Source organism: Bos javanicus, chromosome 17 (assembly GCF_032452875.1).
Source record: "Bos javanicus breed banteng chromosome 17, ARS-OSU_banteng_1.0, whole genome shotgun sequence".
Lineage (NCBI taxonomy): Eukaryota > Metazoa > Chordata > Mammalia > Artiodactyla > Bovidae > Bos > Bos javanicus.
Window position 1 is genome coordinate 2,810,819 of NC_083884.1, and position 18,846 is coordinate 2,829,664.

Genomic DNA, 18,846 nt, shown 5'->3' on the forward strand with positions numbered 1-18,846 from the left:
CAGAATCATAACATCTACTTTGAATGAAACGAACAGAGAAATAATCTTGTAGTGGATTGATGGATAAGATTTGAGGGTTTGCCTGTTACTGCAGTAAGCAGTGCCTTAACTAATACATATTTATAAAGAGAAATTTTACAGAATTGTGACTTGAAAGGAGCAGACAGCAATAGGTAGAGATGGACAAAAGATAAATAATGGAAAAAATTAGGAAAAAAAAGAGAATGTGTAGATGAATAAGTAAATAATAGACACTATTATTATTAAGACATCTGTACTACTTACATTCAAGTCTCCAAAGCCAACTTTTGATCCCCAAATTAAAGCTTTGAAGAGACACAAGACTGCTGGGTGTCTCACCTCCTGCCTTAGTAAGAGCTGTGGGCAGGAGGGATGCACCAGGGGAGGCCAGGAGGAAGTTCTCAAGACAGACAAACTCCAAGACCTAAAGGAACTTGACAGGAAAGAGACACTCAGTGGTTAATACTACCTTTAGGGCTCTCATTTCACCAACAGAGAAATGTAACCTTGAACACTTTGACCATATATCAAGGTTTTTGAAACGTAGGAAAAAAGCAGGAAAAAAGAAAATTTTAAATCTGTAGCCTTGATTTCTACTTTAACAGAAGATGATTCCCCACTTTAATAATCACATAAAGGTTATATGATTAAAAAATTAAGTGTTTTATGGTCAAATAGCTATGGAAAAATTTAGCAATTTCTCAAATTTATCTGATCATAAGCTTGATCGTGGAGCCCCTCACAGTGCACAAGGTAATAGGAGACAAAAATTGAAAAGAACATGAAAATACATGAGGGGAAGGTAGAGAAACATGTCATCCTAGTCTTGCCAGTAAATTGACAAACTTTCCACCATAGACTGAATGAAATTTCACCCAGCTATGTTTATTATCCTAGCATTCTCTGATTTTGTATTATAAGATAGCTAATCATGCCAACTGAAAGCCTTCTCATTTCACTGGGACCTTAGTTCAAACCATGTTTCAATATTCCAGGATGAGTTAGAGAAGAAACCACAATAACCAAAAGTGCCTCATATAATGTAATTGGTTAATTGAAACAACTATATTGATCCCTGTGCAGTGTTCCACGGCTCTGCCCTTGGCATTTTGGGCCCCATGTACCCAAGATGACTTTTATAGCTGTAATAACCAGTCTGTAGCTACTTTTTTTTGGCATCCACTTCCTCTCTTCTATGTCTATCCTAATATGTCATTGTATAAATTATTGCTTGATTAACATTTGGTCTACTTACAGAATAATCCAAATTGGATACCAATGGTCTGGAAAATGACCTTGGGAAACAGAGAAGAGTCAAACAGCAATTTCCTTCATCTTCTGCTACAACAGAGGAGAATCTGATGCTGTTCCATGCCAGAAACAAATTTGAAAAACAAAGGGGCTATAAAAGTGTAATTTTTTAAGTTAATATCGTTGACTTTTCATGTTCCCATCCAATGACAGGAGGACTCTGCAGACACAAAAGCAGCATCTATATTTCTACTACAAAATATAGGTGAGTATGGAGAAATCAACTACAGAAAACAAACACAATGAAAGCTATTCAGTTAACAGGACACCTCTCCATGATAATCATACCAGATCTTCAGGGAAGAAAAGTGTCCATTTTAACGTATACATAATCTTTAAATTGAAATTAAAGCAAATCTCATCTTTGGCCAATTTCCTTACCTTATGAAAGAGAAAGTAAAATAAATAATGTGCCCTTAGAGTCTGCCTAAGGAAATATACTTGCATTTTTTTTACCGCAATTCTGAGTGTTTGTTTTAATCTTCTTTCAAGTAGAATTAATCTTTCATCCATGTAGCAGTTTTTTTGAAGTAGTATTCTCCTGTTTAAGAGCTGTTTTCCTTGGCCTCTATGACCTGAAATTGTACTTTTTTGGTGTAACTCACTTAAAATATTCTGTTGAGTAAAGAATAGAAAAGTAAAACATAGGGAACTATAGCCATTATTTTATAATAACTTTAAATAGAATATGATTTACAAAAATATTGAACCATGAACCACAAAAAAAAAGAGAAAAGCATGAAGAAAAAGAACCATCATGCACAGATTAGTCCACACTGTTTCAATATGATACATCCCATTATCTTTTTTTCTTTTTTTAATGGTTGCCTGAGTCTTTGTTGCTGTGAAGGCTTTCTCAAGTTGCAGTGAGTGCGAGTACTCTTTGTTGCAGTGCACAGACTTCTCACTGTGGTGGTTTCTCTTGCTGTAGGGCTCTAGGGCACTTGGGTTTCAGTATTTGGGGCACGTGGACTCAGTAATTGTGACTCCTGGGCTCTATAGCACAGTTTTAATAGTTCTGGTGCACAAGTTAAAGTGCTTTGCAGCATTTGGGATGCTCCCAGACCAGGGATCAAACCCACATCTCCTGCAGGTGGATTCATTACCCCTAAGTCACCAGGGAAGCCCTACCCTTTTATTTTTAAAATGAGGGTAGGGGGAAATGACCAGTCAGCAGCTGCTTCCTGCTAATACACAATGTAGGTCTTCCTGGGAAAGGAGTAAAACACCCAGGTGACTGTCCCTTCTCTCTTGGGAGAACTGTAAACCAATGTTGCACTGCTTAGTATCATCCTTTTATCCCTCTCGTATGTTAAACTTCAGAAGATAAGTTTTAAAAGACATAAATTAAAAGATATACAGTCATAAGCATTAGAGGAGCCATTGAAAGAAACTATAACCATGATTTTGAAGATTCAAACAATTTTTCCCAAAATAGTTTTCAAAACTGGAAAAGAGTCACTTAAGGCCTGAATCTGTATTTTTTTAATCAGGCCCAGAATTTTAATGTTATGTACTTCAGGGTCTATTGATTCTTCTATCTCAGTTATAGATTTAATCTGTCCTTTATTTATAGTTAATATCATTTGATGATAAAGGTCGCTTCTTTGTCCCTTGAGAGAGAGTGGCCCCTAATTTAGTTAATAAGTCATTTCATTTAGAAAAAATAGGACTGTCAGGCACAAACAGAAAATAATGTAGAAATGACTGGCCATTGATGTTGCAAAAAAGGGGTCCTAGTGAAGTGTTCCCCTGTCTCTTTCCTGAAATTCCCTTCCATATTTCTTATGGTTATTAAAACTTCCAATCCCTTGGGTTAAGACCAAAAGTGCGGCACTGGTGTCTATAAGAAATTCTATCAAGGGGCCCACCATTTCAATGACCACCTGAGGCTCAACACTTATTATATTGATGGTATTTTTAGGCAAAGACACTTCTGGCCTTTGATCCAATCAATCTTTTTGATTGTAAAACCATCAATGGCTGAAAGGCTCCCATTGCTTACCGGCATATGGAACATTCCCTCTGCCTATGTCCTGGTTGTTTGGAAAGGGTGCACTGATCTCACTCTTTCCTCCAGTGCCCCTTTTGCCCACATAGGGTACACTGGTTTTGTCTGGGTACCCCTGGGTCTTGTGGTCTACGACAGCCAAACCGGCCCACAAAGCCCAGCCTCCCTTTCAGTGGTATCTGAGCGGAGAAACTTGTCCACTGCTATCATTTGGGTCTTTGGTATATTTCCCTCTGCACATTCCTTGGAGAAGGCAATGGCAACCCACTCCAGTACTCTTGCCTGGAAAATCCCATGGACGGAAGAGCCTGGTAGGCTATAGTCCATGGGGTCGCAAAGAGTTGGACACGACTGAGCAACTTCATTTGCACTTTTCACTTTCATGCATTGGAGAAGGAAATGGCAACACACTCCAGTGTTCTTGCCTGGAGAATCCCAGGGACGGGGGAGCCTGGTGGGCTGCCGTCTATGGGGTCGCACAGAGTAGGACACTGAAGTGACTTAGCAGCGGCAGCAGCTATGCACCTTCAGCCTTTTGGGCCATATCCTTATTATTGATATAAGCACTGGAGCGGCGAGCAGCCAAGAGGAGACACCCCATGTCCAAGATCTGGAGTGGCAGCTGCACTTCACTGGACCAGCCTTGTGGAGATACCCCACATCCAAGGTTAGAGAAACCCCAGTAAGACGGTAGACACTGGAGTGGCTGTGAGGAGATACCTCACATCTAAGGGCAAAGGAGAAGCCCCAGCAAGACGGTAAGAGGGGTGAATTCGCATTTAGCATCAAACCCTGTTCCCACCAGAGACGCTCAGAGGGCTCAAACAAACCTTGTGTGCACCAGGACCTGGGGACTTGGCGACTAAAAAAAGATGTACAACTTGAGAGTTGTGAGTTAAGTTTTGTTTGGGGCAAAATGAAGACTGAAGCCTGGAGGCAGCATCTCAGATAACTCTGAGAGACTGCTCCAAAGTGGTAGTGAGGGAAAGACAACATATAAGGTTTTCGTGAAGCTGGAGTTCAATACCATGAAGCACTCATTTTACAAAAGGCTTTTTGTTACTCATGAGGATCTGATATCACCATGAAGGGATTTAGTGCTTCTCTAGATATGAGGAAATACAAGCATTGAGATCATAAAATCTGTTCCTAAAAACATCCAACTACCCACCAGATTCCCTAGAGCACAGAGTGCCTCACTCCACCCTGCACTCCCTCAGGGGTTGCTGAAGGTCAACAGCTATAGCAGCATGGGGTTCAAGCTCTGTAGAGGCAGATGGCAAACACCTGTGTTGTTCAATCATTGGCTGTTGGTTAGTGCCAATTTGTAGTTAACAGATCTCACAGAGACTGAGACAGAACTGTGTTTGAGCGTCGCCTATGGAGATATGGGTCGGCAGTGGTCTGCCACAGGGACAGAGGCTCTGGGTGTGGGTATGCCATAAATCATCCTGGAGGAGGTCTCCATTAACCCCACCATAGGGCTGCCAGAACTTACACAGGACTGGGAAATAGACTCTTGGAAGCCCAACAGAACCTTGTGCACCAGGACCCAGGAGAAAGGAGCAGTGACCCCAAAGGAGACTGTCCCAGACTTGCCTGTGGGGGTCTGGGAATCTCCGGTGAAGATGTGGGTTGGTGGTGGCCTGCTGCAAGGTTGGGGACACGGACTGTAGCAATACATGCATGGGATCTTTTGAGGGAAGTCACCATTACCTTAATTACCTCCACCATAGTTTGGCCCCAGGTAAGGGAGGGAGGGACAAGGGAAGGAACACAGCTCCACCCATCAACAAAAATTGGATTAAAGATTTACTAAGCACAGCCCCGCCCATCAGAACAAGACCCAGTGTCCCCCTCAGTCAGTCTATCCCATCAAGAAGCTTTAATAAGCCTCTTGGTCCCATCATTTCATGGGAAATAGATGGGGAAACAGTGGAAACAGTGTCAGACTTTGTTTTTGGGGGCTCCAAAATCACTGCAGATGGTGACTGCAGCCATGAAATTAAAAGACGCTTACTCCTTGGAAGGAAAGTTATGACCAACCAAGATAGCAGATTAAAAAGCAGAGACATTACTTTGCCAACAAAGGTCCATCTAGTCAAGGCTATGGTTTTTCCAGTGGTCATGTGTGGATGTGAGAGTTGGACTATGAAGAAGGCTGAGCACCGAAGAATTGAAGCTTTTGAACTGTGGTGTTGGAGAAGACTCTTGAGAGACCCTTGCACTGCAAGGAGATCCAACCAGTCCATCCTAAAGGAGATCAGTCCTGGGTGTTCATTGGAAGGACTGTTGCTAAAGCTGAAACTTCAATACTTTGGCCACCTCATGCAAAGACTAGACTCATTGGAAAAGACCCTGATGCTGGGAGGGATTGGGGGCAGGAGGAGAAGAGGACGACAGAGGATGAGATGGCTGGATTGCATCACCGACTCAATGGACATGAGTTTGAGTGAACTCCAGGAGTTGGTGATGGACAGAGAGGCCTGGCATGCTGAGATTCATGGGGTCGCAAAGAGTTGGACACGACTGAGTAACTGAACTGAACTGAACTATCCTTCTCCATCAGAGAGTGAAAAGTAAAGGAGAAAAGGAAAGATATAAGCAATTGAATGCAGAGTTCCAAAGAATAGCAAGGAGAGATAAGAAAGCCTTCCTCAGTGATCAATGCAAAGAAATAGAGGAAAACAACAGAATTGGAAAGACTAGAGATCTCTTCAAGAAAACTAGAGATACCAAAGGAACATCAGAGGGCAGACAGACTGAAAACCACAGTCAATGAAAACTAACCAATTTAATCACATGGACCACAGCCTTGCCTAACTCAATGAAACTATGAGCCATGCTCTGTAGGGCGACTCAAGATGGACAGGTCATGGTGGAGAGTTCTGACAAAACGTGGTCCACTGGAGAAGGGAATGGCAAACCACTTCAGTATTCTTGCCTTGAGAAACCCATGAACAGTATGAAAAGGCAAAAAGAAAGGACACTGAAAGATGAACTCCCCAGGTTAGTAGGTGCCCAATATGCTACTGGAGAGCAGTGGAGAAATAACTCCAGAAAGAATGAAGAGATGGAGCCAGAGCAAAAACAACACCCAGTTGTAGATGAGACTGGTGATGGAAGCAAGGTCCGAAGTGATTAAGAGAAATATTGCATAGGAGCCTGGAACGTTAGGTCCACAAATCAAGGCAAATTAGAAGTGACCAAACAGGAGATGGCAAGAGTGAACATCTACATTTTAGTAATCAGTGAACTAAAATGGACTGGAATGGGTGAATTTAATTCAGATGACCATTATATCTACTACTGTGGGCAAGAATCCCTTAGAAGAAATGGAGTAGCCATCATAGTCAACAAAAGATTCTGAAATGCAGTACTTGGATGCAGTCTCAAAAATGACAGAATGATCTCTGTCTGTTTCCAAAGCAAACCATTCAATATCAGGGTAATTCAAGTCTATGCCCCGACCAGTAATGCTGAAGAAACTGAACTTGAACGATTCTATAAATACCTACAAGACCTTCTAGAACTAATACCCAAAAAAGAGGTCATTTTCATTATAGAGGACTGGAATGCAGAAGTAGGAAGTCAGGAAACACCTGGAGTAACAGGCAAATTTGGCCTTGGAGTACAGAATGAAGCAGAGAAAAGGCTAATAGAGTTCTGCTAAGAGAATGCATTGATCATAGCAAACACCCTCTTCCAACAATGCAAGAGAAGACTCTATACATGGACATCACCAGATGGTCAACACCGAAATCAGATTGATTATACTCTTTGCAGCCAAAGATGGAGAAGGTCTATACAGTCAGAAAAAAACAAGACCAGAAGCTGACTGTGGCTCAGATCATGAACACTTTACTGCCAAATTCAGACTTAAATTGAAGAAAGTAGGGAAAACCACTAGACCATTCAGGTATGACCTAAATCAAATCCATAATGATTATACAGTGAAAGTGAGAAATAGAGTTAAGGGACTAGATCTGATAGATAGAGTGCCTGATGAACTATGGACAGAAGTTTGTGACATTGTGCAGGAGAGAGGGAGCAACATCCCCTAAAAAAGAAATGCAAAAAAGCAAAATGGCTGTCTGAGGAGGCCTTACAAATAGCTGTGAAAAGAAGAGATGGGAAAAGCAAAGGAGAAAAGGAAAGATATGCCCATTTGAATGCAGAATTCCAAAGAATAGCAAGGGGAGATAAGAAAGCCTTCCTCAATGATCAGTGCAAAGAAATAGAGGAAAACAATAGAATAGGAAAGACTAGAGATCTCTTCAAGAAAATTAGAGACACCCATGGAACATTTCATGCAAAGATGGGCTTGATAAAGGACAGAAATGGTATGGACCTAACAGAAGCAGAAGGTATTAAGAAGAGGTGGCAAGAATACACAGAAGAACTGCACAAAAAAGATCTTCACGACCCAGATAATCACGATGGTGTGATCACTGACCTAGAGCCAAACATCCTGGAATGTGAAGTCAAGTGGGCCTTAGAAAGCATCACTATGAACAAAGCTAGTGGAGGTAATGGAATCCCAGTTGAGCTATTTCAAATCCTGAAAGATGATGCTGTGAAAGTGCTACACTCAATATGCCAGCAAATTTGGAAAGCTCAGCAGTGACCACAGGACTGGAAAAGGTCAGTTATCATTCTAATCCTTAAGAAAGGCAATGCCAAAGAATGCTCAAACTACTGCACAATTGCACGCATCTCACATGCTAGTAAAGTAATGCTCAAAATTCTCCAAGCCAGACTTCAACAATACATGAACCGTGAACTTCCAGATATTCAATCTGGTTTTAGAAAAGTCAGAGGAACCAGAGATCAAATTGCCAACATCTGCTGGATCATTGAAAAAGCAAGAGAGTTCTAGAAAAACATCTATTTCTGCTTTATTCACCATGCCAAAGCATTTGACTGTGTGGATCACAACAAACTGTGGAGAATTCTCAAAGAGATGGGAATACCAGACCACCTGACCTGCCTCTTGAGAAATCTGTATGCAGGTCAGGAAGCAGCAGTTGGAACTGGACATGGAACAACAGACTGGTTCCAAATAGGAAAAGGAGTACGTCAAGGCTGTATATTGTCACCCTGTTGATTTAACTTATATGCAGAGTACATAATGAGAAACGCTGGGCTGAAGGAAGCACAAGCTGGAATCAAGATTGCCGGGAGAAATATCAATAACCTCAGATATGCGGATGTCACCACCCTTATGGCAGAAAGTGAAGAAGAACTAAAAAGCCTCTTGAGGAAAGTGAAAGAGAAGAGTGAAAAAGTTAGCTTAAAGCTCAACATTCAGAAAACAAAGATCATGGCATGTGGTCCCCTCACTTCATGGCAAATAGTTGGAGAAACAGTGGAAACAGTGGCAGACTTTATTTGGGGGGCTCCAAAATCACTGAAGGTGTTGACTGCAGGCATGATATAAAAAGACACTTACTCCTTGGAAGAAAAGTTGTGACCAACCTAGACAGCATATTAAAAAGCAGAGACATTATTTTGCCAACCAAGGAACGACTAAGCAAGGCTATGGTTTTTCCAGTGGTCGTGTATGGATGTGAGAGTTGGACTATAAAGAAAGCATGTATACCTGTGGCGGATTCATTTTGATATTTGGCAAAACCAATACAATATTTTAAAGTTTAAAAATAAAATAAAATTAAAAAAAAATAAAATAAAGAAAGCTGAGTGCTGAAGAATCGATGCTTTTGAACTGTGGTGTTGGAGAAGACTCTTGAGAGTCCCTGGACTACGAGGAGATCCAACCAGCCCATCTTAAAGGAAATCAGTCCTGAATATTCATTGGAAGGACTGATACTGAAACTGAAACTGCAATACTTTGGCCAACTAATGCCAAGAACTGACTCATTTGAAAAGACCCTGGTGCTGGAAAGACTGAAGGTGAGAGAAGGGAACGACAGAAGATGAGATGGTTGGATGGCATCACTGACTCAATGGACATGAGTTTGAGTGAACTCTGGGATTTGGTGATGGATAGGGAGGCTTGGTGTGCTGAAGTCCATGGGGTTGCAAAGAGTTGGATACAACGGAGCGACTGAACTGAAATGAACTTATTAATTGAAAACTGAATAAGCCAATTGGAGTAAATCGTTCATAGGGGTCTGAGGGCCAGCAGTAGCTTTCTAAATTTTGCACCTGATGTCTGAGGCAGAGTGAACTATGAAGTGCATAATCAAAAAGACCTGTCCCTCCAGGGAGGAGGGATCTGCAATCATATATTTTTTAAAAGATTTTCATTAATCTCTCTTGAAAAACTGCAGGATTTTCATCTGGTTCCTTTTGACTCAGGCTCCCATGTGGTTAGCATTGACTCTGGCTGTGAGTATTATGTCCTGTTCTTTCTAAGGTGTGAAGCCCTGGGATAAGATCTGTAAATCCATTCAAGTGAGAGCAAAAGATCTCATCAACCAGATAAATTCTTTGTGAAAAGTTCAGAATCCTCAGGAAACTTCCCAACTTATCCTCTGCCAGACTTTGATTGGATATTGAAAAACAAACAAACAACACATTAAACTCTTATTGTTCCATGATTTTTATCAGAAATTTCTCTTGAAGTGGGTTATTTTCAAATATCTTTTGATACTGATTTCTAACATAATTCCTCAGTGATGAGAGAACAGATTCTCTCATCTGTCCTCTTTCATCTCTCATCATAAAGGTATGATTTCAATACCTTTAAGCCATGAAAATTGTGCAACTTGTTTTATGTTCCTGGATATGTTCCAGTTTCTCCTGGTTTATAGTCTATAAGAACTTGAATAGAATTTGCATCTTTTCTAGCATGTGTGTATATATATATGTATGTATATATATGTATATTGGATATTTGTGTGTATATACATATTCTATATTGAATTTTAGAAATGATGCATATATATACACATATGTGTGTGTATATATATATATATTCTATTATACAAAAGCTTTCCCACTACACTTGATAAAGTCTTGAGAAACAACAATATCAAAAAGAAGAGAGACGGGGAAGTTGGAAAACACAAACTAAATGAAATGAAAGCACTGATTATGAAATAGAAAAAGTGAAAAAACAGGCTTTCTTGATGAAAATGAAAGAGAAGAGTGAAAAAATTGGTTTAAAACTCAACATTCGGAAAACTAAGAGCATGGCATCTGGTCCCATCACTTCATGGCAAATAGAAGAGGAAACAATGGAAACAGTGGAACACTTTATCTTGGAGGTCTCCAAAATCACCACAGATGGTGACTGCAGCCATGAAATTAAAAGACACTTGCTCCTTGGAAGGACAGCTATGATTAACTTCAGTTCAATTCAGTTCAGTCGATCAGTCATTTCCGAGTCTTTGCATTCCATGAATCTAAGCACGCCAGGCCTCCCTGTCCATCACCAATTCCTGGAGTTCACTGAGACTCATGTCCATCGAGTCAGTGATGCCATCCAGCCATCTCATCCTCTGTCGTCCCCTTCTCCTCCTGTCCCCAATCCCTCCCAACATCAGAGTCTTTTCCAATGAGTCAACTCTTTGCATGAGGTGGCCAAAGTACTGGAGTTTCAGCTTTAGCATCATTCCTTCCAAAGAAATCCCAGGGCTGATCTCCTTCAGAATGGACTGGTTGGATCTCCTTGCAGTCCAAGGGACTCTCAAGAGCCTTCTCCAACACCACAGTTCAAAAGCATCAATTCTTTGGCACTCAGCTTTCTTCACAGTCCAACTCTCACATCCATACATGACCACTGGAAAAACCACAGCCTTGACTAGACAGACCTTTGTTGGCAAAGTAATGTCTCTGCTTTTTAATCTGCTATCTAGGTTGGTCATAACTTTCCTTCCAAGGAGTAAGCATCTTTCAATTTCATGGCTGCAATCACCATCTGCAGTGATTTTGGAGCCCCCAAAAATAAAGTCTGACACTGTTTCCCCATCATCAACCTAGACAGCATTTTAAAAACAGAGACATTACTTTGTCAACAAAGTCTATCTAGGTAAATCTATGGTTTTTCCGGTAGTCATGTATGGATGTGAGAGTTGGACTATAAAGAAATCTGAGCACCAAAGAATTGATGCTTTTGAACTGTGGTGTTGGAGAAGACTCTTGAGAGTCCCTTGGTCTGCCAGGAGATCTAATTAGTCTTTCCTGAAGGAAATCAGTCCTGAATATTCATTGGAAGGGCTGATGTTGAAGCCAAAACACCAATGCTTTGGCCACCTGATGCCAAGAACTGACTCATTTGAAAAGACCCTGATGCTGGGAAAGACTGAAGGCGAGAGGAGAAGGGGATGACAGAGGATGAGATGGTTGGATGGCATCACTGACTCAATGGACATGAGTTTGGGTAAGTTCCAGGAGTTGGTGATGGACAGGGAAGCCTGATGTGCCGTGGTCCATGGGGTCACATAGAGTGGGACATGACTGAGCTTAACTGAATTGAACTGAAACCATGCGAGAAAAGCATGAGGCATGCATCAAAATGATAAAGCAATAGTGACATGAGAACTACATCCGGCCAAATGAGCTCAGTAAGTTAATGAGTCCTAGGACATGTTCCTATGAGAACTGTTTGACTTTGCAGTTATGAAAACTTGCATCCTTGAGTGATCATTAACTTACAAGGGTCTCCCACACCTTTTTCTTTACTTATATTCCCTTACTGAGATTAACTATTTAAGTGCCTACTTTGCCCCTTTACTCTGTCCTTATCAAAACTAGTTTGGGTGTATCAACTAGGTGGTGAGAATGAAGCCTATACAAACCTTTTCTGAGTGAAGATACTCAGACTCCTAGCAAAAAATACATATTTACAAATAAAAACAAGGCTCTCTGCCAGGAGTAGCTGAAGATTTAAACAACAGGTCTGGCAAGTCCAGTTGGTTGAATACCAGCTTACCAGTCACAACCACAGGCCTAGATAAAATGGTTGAGTCTAGCTTTGCAAGTATGAGGGAAATGTAGGTATATCCATATCTACGCTGCTGCTGCTAAGTCACTTCAGTCATGTCCAACTCTGTGTGACCCCATGGACTGCAGCCCACCAGGCTCCCCTGTCCCTGGGATTCTCCAGGCAAGAACAATGGAGTGGGTTGCCATTGCCTTCTCCAGTGCATGAAAGTGAAAAGTGAAAGTGAAGTCACTCAGTTGTGTCAGACTCTTAGCGACCCCATGGACTGCAGCCCACCAGGCTCCTCTGTCCATGGGATTTTCCAGGCAAGAGTACTGGAGTGGGCTGCCATTGCCTTCTCCGATCCATATCTATAAATAGTGTTTATTTATGGCATAACCCTCTTCCTCCTGTTGTTAAGTGATAATAATGGTCAGAGGAGTTTCATGTTATTTGGGAAACTTGATTATTCTTTTGTCAAATCATATTTGTCCTGAAGCCCTTCCCCAAAGTTGCATTTTTCCAACCTTCTGCCATCCTTATACAATACCATTTCTCCCTCTCTCTCCATAAACCAGTTTTTTTTCATCAATCAAGATGACAAATTTTGTATATGTTTAAATGTGTACTGGCCATGAGTTAAGCAAAATGACTTTTTTTTTAAATTTCAATTTAATGAATATCATTGAGCTGTGCTTAGTCATGTTTGACTCTTTGCAACCCCAACAGACCATAGCCCACCAGGTTCCTCTGTCCATGGTATTCTCCAGGCAAGAATACTGGAGTGGGTAGCCTATCCCTTCTCCAGGGGATCTTCCTGACCCAGGGATTGAACCAGTGTCTCCTTCACTGCAAGTGGATTCTTTACCAACTGAGCTACCAGGGAAGCCCAAACATCAGTGTAAGTTTAGCTATCATATAGGAGATAAAACTCGGAGAAGGCAATGGCACCCCACTCCAGTACTTTTGCCTAGAAAATCCCATGGACGGAGGAGCCTGGTAGGCTGCAGCTCATGGGGTCGCTAGAGTCAGACACGACTGAGTGACTTCACTTTCACTTTTCACTTTCCTGCATTGGAGAAGGAAATGGCTACCCACTCCAGTGTTCTTGCCTGGAGAATCCCAGGGAGGGGAAGCCTGGTGGGCTGCCGTCTATGGGGTCGCACAGAGTTGGACACAACTGAAGCGATGCAGCAGCAGCAGCAGTAGATAAAACTGAGATTTATGTAAGGATCTAGCCCCAGAGAATTTCTTTTACTTATTTATATTGCCATTCAGATGCTCCCTGAGACTAAAATGTTTTTTGAATGTGTGAGTTCTACCTATTTCCACTTTCAATATTGGTCACTCATGTCCGCACAAACCCCATTTCATGCATAATAATTGCCACAGAAAGCAATATAAGTTCTAAACATTTTACAAATCCAAATTTTACTTTTGCTTCTAGACAAGAAATTTTTAAGCTCATAAAAAATTGGATTACATATTTTCCTGGCCTAACTCTGATTTATTGAAGTGAAAGAGAAGAGAAGGTTGGGATTGTTCTTAGTTATATATCTCTGTCAATATCTCATCCTCAGCACCCCCTCATCAAGAACTGTTAATTTTCTGAAATGTTACAGGATTTAAAAGATAACAAGTTAGGCACAACTCATTAGCAGCTCATTGGTGCTGGTGGAAGGCACAAGATTCCTGGGTCAAAGACAAAGGACTTTATTACTCACAGCATATCAAAGGGCATAAAAATCAGCATATTTGCATTTTCCCTCTTGTCCCAAGTCCCACAGGGAGACATGAATAAGCCCCAGAGACAGCTGCCCACAAAGTAGTTTGCACTAAAGCAGAAGAATCTTTTTGTTGTTGTTGTTTAGTTGCTAAGTCATATCTGACTCTGCAACCCGTGGACTGTAGCCCAGCAGCTCCTCTGTCCTAGGATTTCCCAGGCAATAATATTAGAGTGGGCTGCCATTTCCTTCTCCAGGAGATCTTCCTGACCCAGGGATCAAATTCCTGCACCTGCAGGTGAATTCTTTACCACTGAAGCACCTGGGAAGCCCAGAAGAAACTTAATCTTCTGTAATTGGTGGTATGCATGCTTACTCTTTGCTTAGAGGGATTTTTGTTGTTGTTGTTAGTTGACAATTAGCATTCCTGCTCTTTGTTTTGGAGAAAGACACTATCTTTTCACAGCTGTTTGATATACAAACACTAAAAGGTAGCTCAGAATAGGAGGGCAATTACTGCTTCTGTCACAAAACACATTGGAACTTTGAAAGATATGGAGGATGGTATCCTAACAGTAGAGATAAAAATTTGTTTTAAAAATCAACATTCTACTGGCTTTAGTTACAACTCTCCTAAATTCTCCAGATAATTAGAATTGGCAGACAAAATCCATGAATGATTAAAAGTAATTATCATGTATTTAACATTTCATTGTTTTCATTTGGTGACTCCATGAATAATATATGCCAAGACATTTGTGCATGAAGTAGAACTTCCTCTGGAATGATGATAAAATTTGGTGATGCATTTGACTTGCTCTTCATCACTCTCACTGTCCTTTCCCCTTTTCTTTTACATGAAGTGATGCAGCAAAATCACAAAGCACCACATACTCAACAGAGATTGTAAACTACATTCAAACAAGGATTTGTAGAATAAAAGATATTTCCTCAAAGATGAAGAAAGTGTTGTTCATTTAGTCATTTCCAACATCAGCTGGATCATCAAAAAAGCAAGAGAGTTCCAGAAAAACATCTATTTCTTCTTTGTTGACTATGCCAAAGCCTTTGACTGTGTGGATCATAATAAACTGTGGAAAATTCTGAAAGAAATGGGAATACCAGACCACCTGACCTGCCTCTTGAGAAACCTATATGCAGGTCAGGAAGCAACAGTTACAACTGGACATGGAACAACAGACTGGTTCCAAATAGGAAAAGGAGTATGTCCAGGCTGTATATTGTCACTCTGCTTATTTAACTTCTATGCAGAGTACATCATGAGAAACGCTGGGCTGGATGAAGCACAAGCTGGAATCAAGATTGCCAGGATAAGTATCAATAACCTCAGATATGCAGATGACACCACCCTTATGGCAGAAAGTGAAGAGGAACTAAAAAGCCTCTTGATGAAAGTGAAAGTGGAGAGTCAAAAAGTTGGCTTAAAGCTCAACATTCAGAAAACTGAAGATCATGGCATCTGGTCCCATCACTTCATGGGAAATAGATGGGGAAACAGTGGAAACAATATCAGACTTTATTTTGGGGGGCTCCAAAATCACTGCAGATGGTGACTGCAGCCATGAAATTAAAAGACGCTTACTCCTTGGAAGGAAAGTGATGACCAACCTAGATAGCATATTCAAAAGCAGAGACATTACTTTGCCAACAAAGGTCCTTCTAGCCAAGGCTATGGTTTCTCCAGTAGTCATGTATGGATGTGAGAGTTGGACTGTGAAGAAAGCTGAACGCCAAAGAATTGATGCTTTTGAACTGTGGTGTTGGAGAAGACTCTTGAGAGTCCCTTGGACTGCAAGGAGATCCAACCAGTCCATTCTAAAGGAGATCAGTCCTGGGTGTTCTTTGGAAGGGATGATGCTAAAGCTGAAACTCCAATACTTTGGCCACCTCATATGAAGAGCTGACTCATCAGAAAAGACTCTGATGCTGGGAGGCATTGGGGGCAGGAGGAGAAGGGGATGACAGAGGATGAGATAGCTTGATGGCATCACCGACTCGATGGACGTGAGTTTGAGTGAACTCCAGGAGTTGGTGATGGACAGGGAGGCCTGGCATGCTTCAATTCATGGGGTCACAAAGAGTTAGACAGGACTGAGGGACTGAACTGAACTGAACTGAACTGAACTCTTTACTACCCCATGGACTGTAACCCTCTGGGATTCTCTGTTCCTGGAATTCTCCAGGCAAGAATACTGGAGTGGGTTGCCATTTCCTTCTCCAATCCTCAAGGATATGAAGGTAATTTTGAACATCTGCACAAACAACACAACCCCTTCTCATCCCTGAAAGTTTGAAGATTGGTGGATGGATGCATGCTCGGTCATGTCCAAGTGTTTTGCAATCCTATGGACTGTAGCCTGCCAAGCTCTTCTATCCATGGAGTTTTCCTAACAAGAATAATGGAGTAGGTCAGCATTTCTTTCTCCAGGGCATCTTCTGCATTGGCAGGCAGATTCTTTACCACTAGAGCCATGTGGAAAATCCCTTGAAAGTTCCAGTGAACAGTGAAGTTGCTCAGTTGTGTCCGACTCTTTGAGATGCCATGGACTGTAGCCTACCAGTCCCCTCCATCCATGGAATTTTCCAGGCAAGAGTGTGTGTTGCCATTTCCTTCTCCAGGGGATCTTCCTGACCTGGGGATTGAACCCAGGTCTTATGAAAGTTCCAGAGTTAAGATCAAAAGAGACTACACCAGAGGCCCTCACAGAGCACGTGCTTTATCTCCATCTCATGTGTTGCTCTGTTCTTTCACAGGTGCTGCACACGAGCAAGCTCTGCTCTTCAGCTACATGCCATTGAAGTTGAGGTTCATATACTCATTCTGAGATACTGTTGCAGGTAGGGGGACCCCTTCCATGGCCCAAAACTGGGCTTTTGTCTAACACTCAGAAATGAATTGTCCGAGGAAACACATGTGCTGACAAAGCAAGAGATTTTAGTGGGAAAGGGCACCCAGGTGGAAAGCAGTAGGGTAAGAGAACCCAGGAGAACAGCTCTGTCAAATGGCTTGCAGTCTCAGGTTTTATGGTGATGGGATTCGTTTCCGGGTTGTCCTTATGCAATCATTCTGACTCAGAGTCCTTCCTGGTGGTGCATGCCTTGTTCAGCCAAGATGGATGCCAGAGAGAAGGATTCTGGGAGGTGGTTGGACATGTGCTGTCTCCTTTTGACCTTTCCCAAACTCTTCAGGTTGGTGGTTGGTGGCTTATTAGTCCCATGTTCCTTAGCAGGACCTCCTGTCATAAAACAACTCATGGAAATGGTTACTATGGTGTCTGGCCAGGGTGGGCAGTTCCAGTCAGTGTCCTTCCCCTAACAATACTACACTTTGTATCTCAGATTTTGCTCTCCTTTTCTCCATCTGGTTCTTCTCTTATCCATTTGGCTTGTGATTCCGGAGCCATTGATCCAGCTTGGACTCAGCAGCTGTCCTATGTGACTGTGTAACCTCCTCCTCCAAAGCCAGGCTGTACTTTTATTTTTTACTATCCTCTCCATGGGCCTTCTGAATAAATCCTTCTCTCTGAACGTCTTCATAAAGCAATGGCCCAGATTAAGTCATTGATGTGAATCTTCATTTTAATTATTTTATTCACAGAAACATTAAGCTCTTTTCAGAGTTTGGCATGGCTCATTCTTTTTAAAAACATGATACCCTTGGTTATGTAAAAGAGCTATAAATGAGGCATATTAGAAACTGCTTTATCTGCTTTTTCTGACACTAGGATGTTTGGCTTGAAGCTGCTTTTTAAAAGGCCTCCTAAATATGGTAGACCTGTTTTACTCTGGGTGTTTTCTTCCATTTCCCCATAGATATTTTATGTCATGTAAATTTTTTCTCCCTTCACAGAAAATGTATTTAATTCACTGATATGAAGTATGTGTGGTGGCGGGAAGGATGGTGGAGAGGGAAAGAGTGGTAGATCAAGATGCAAAAGGAATTCAGAAAAAAAAATATTAAAAATAAAAATAAATTTGCTACATAAGTGAGTTTGGCCTGAGTTCACTACAGAGACATTTTTATTATCATAAAAAGTTAAAGATTAAAGGTGAACCTGAAAGAATCTAGCTCTCCTTTATTTTACAAATGAGGAAATTAAAGGCCAGTGTCACCAAAGGAGTAAGAGGCAGAGCTTGAATTGAATAGAATCAGGATTATTAAGTTAATGTGCTGCCCATTGTAACAGAGCAAAAGCACTAGTCAGGTAAACATGCAGTGAAACACCTAAAAATGTCTTTATTTTATCTTGAGAATATAATGATCAGGAATATCCAAGTCTTGAGCTATTAGCCTCTGTCCTAGCGAACTCTTCGCTGATAGCTCAGTCGGTAAAGAATCCACCTGTAATGCAGGAGACACTGGTTCAATTCCTGGATTAGGAAAATCCATTAGAGAAGGGATAGGCTACTCACTCCAGTATTCCTGGGCTTCTCTTATGACTTAGCTGGTAAAGAATCTGCCTGCAATGCAGGAGACCTGCTTTCAATCTCCGGATTGGGAAGATCCCCTGGAGAAGGGAAAGAGCTACCCACTCCAGTATTCTGGCCTAGAGAAGTCCATGGGGTTGCAAAAAGTCAGACATGACTGTGTGACTTTCACTGGAGAACTCTGGAAAAGAAGAACTAATCCTGTATGGAGGAGTTATTTATATATAAGTGGGGCTTCCCTGGTGGCACTAGTGAAGTGTGGCTTCCCAGGTTGCACGAGTGGTAATGCAAGAGACTGCATCACCCGCCTGCCAACGCAAGAGACTTAAGAGATGCAGCTTCTATCCCTGGGTTGGGAAGATCTCCTGGAGGAGGGCCTGGCAACCTACTCAAGTATTCTTTCCTGGAGAATTCTATGGACAGAGGAGCCTGGCAGGCTA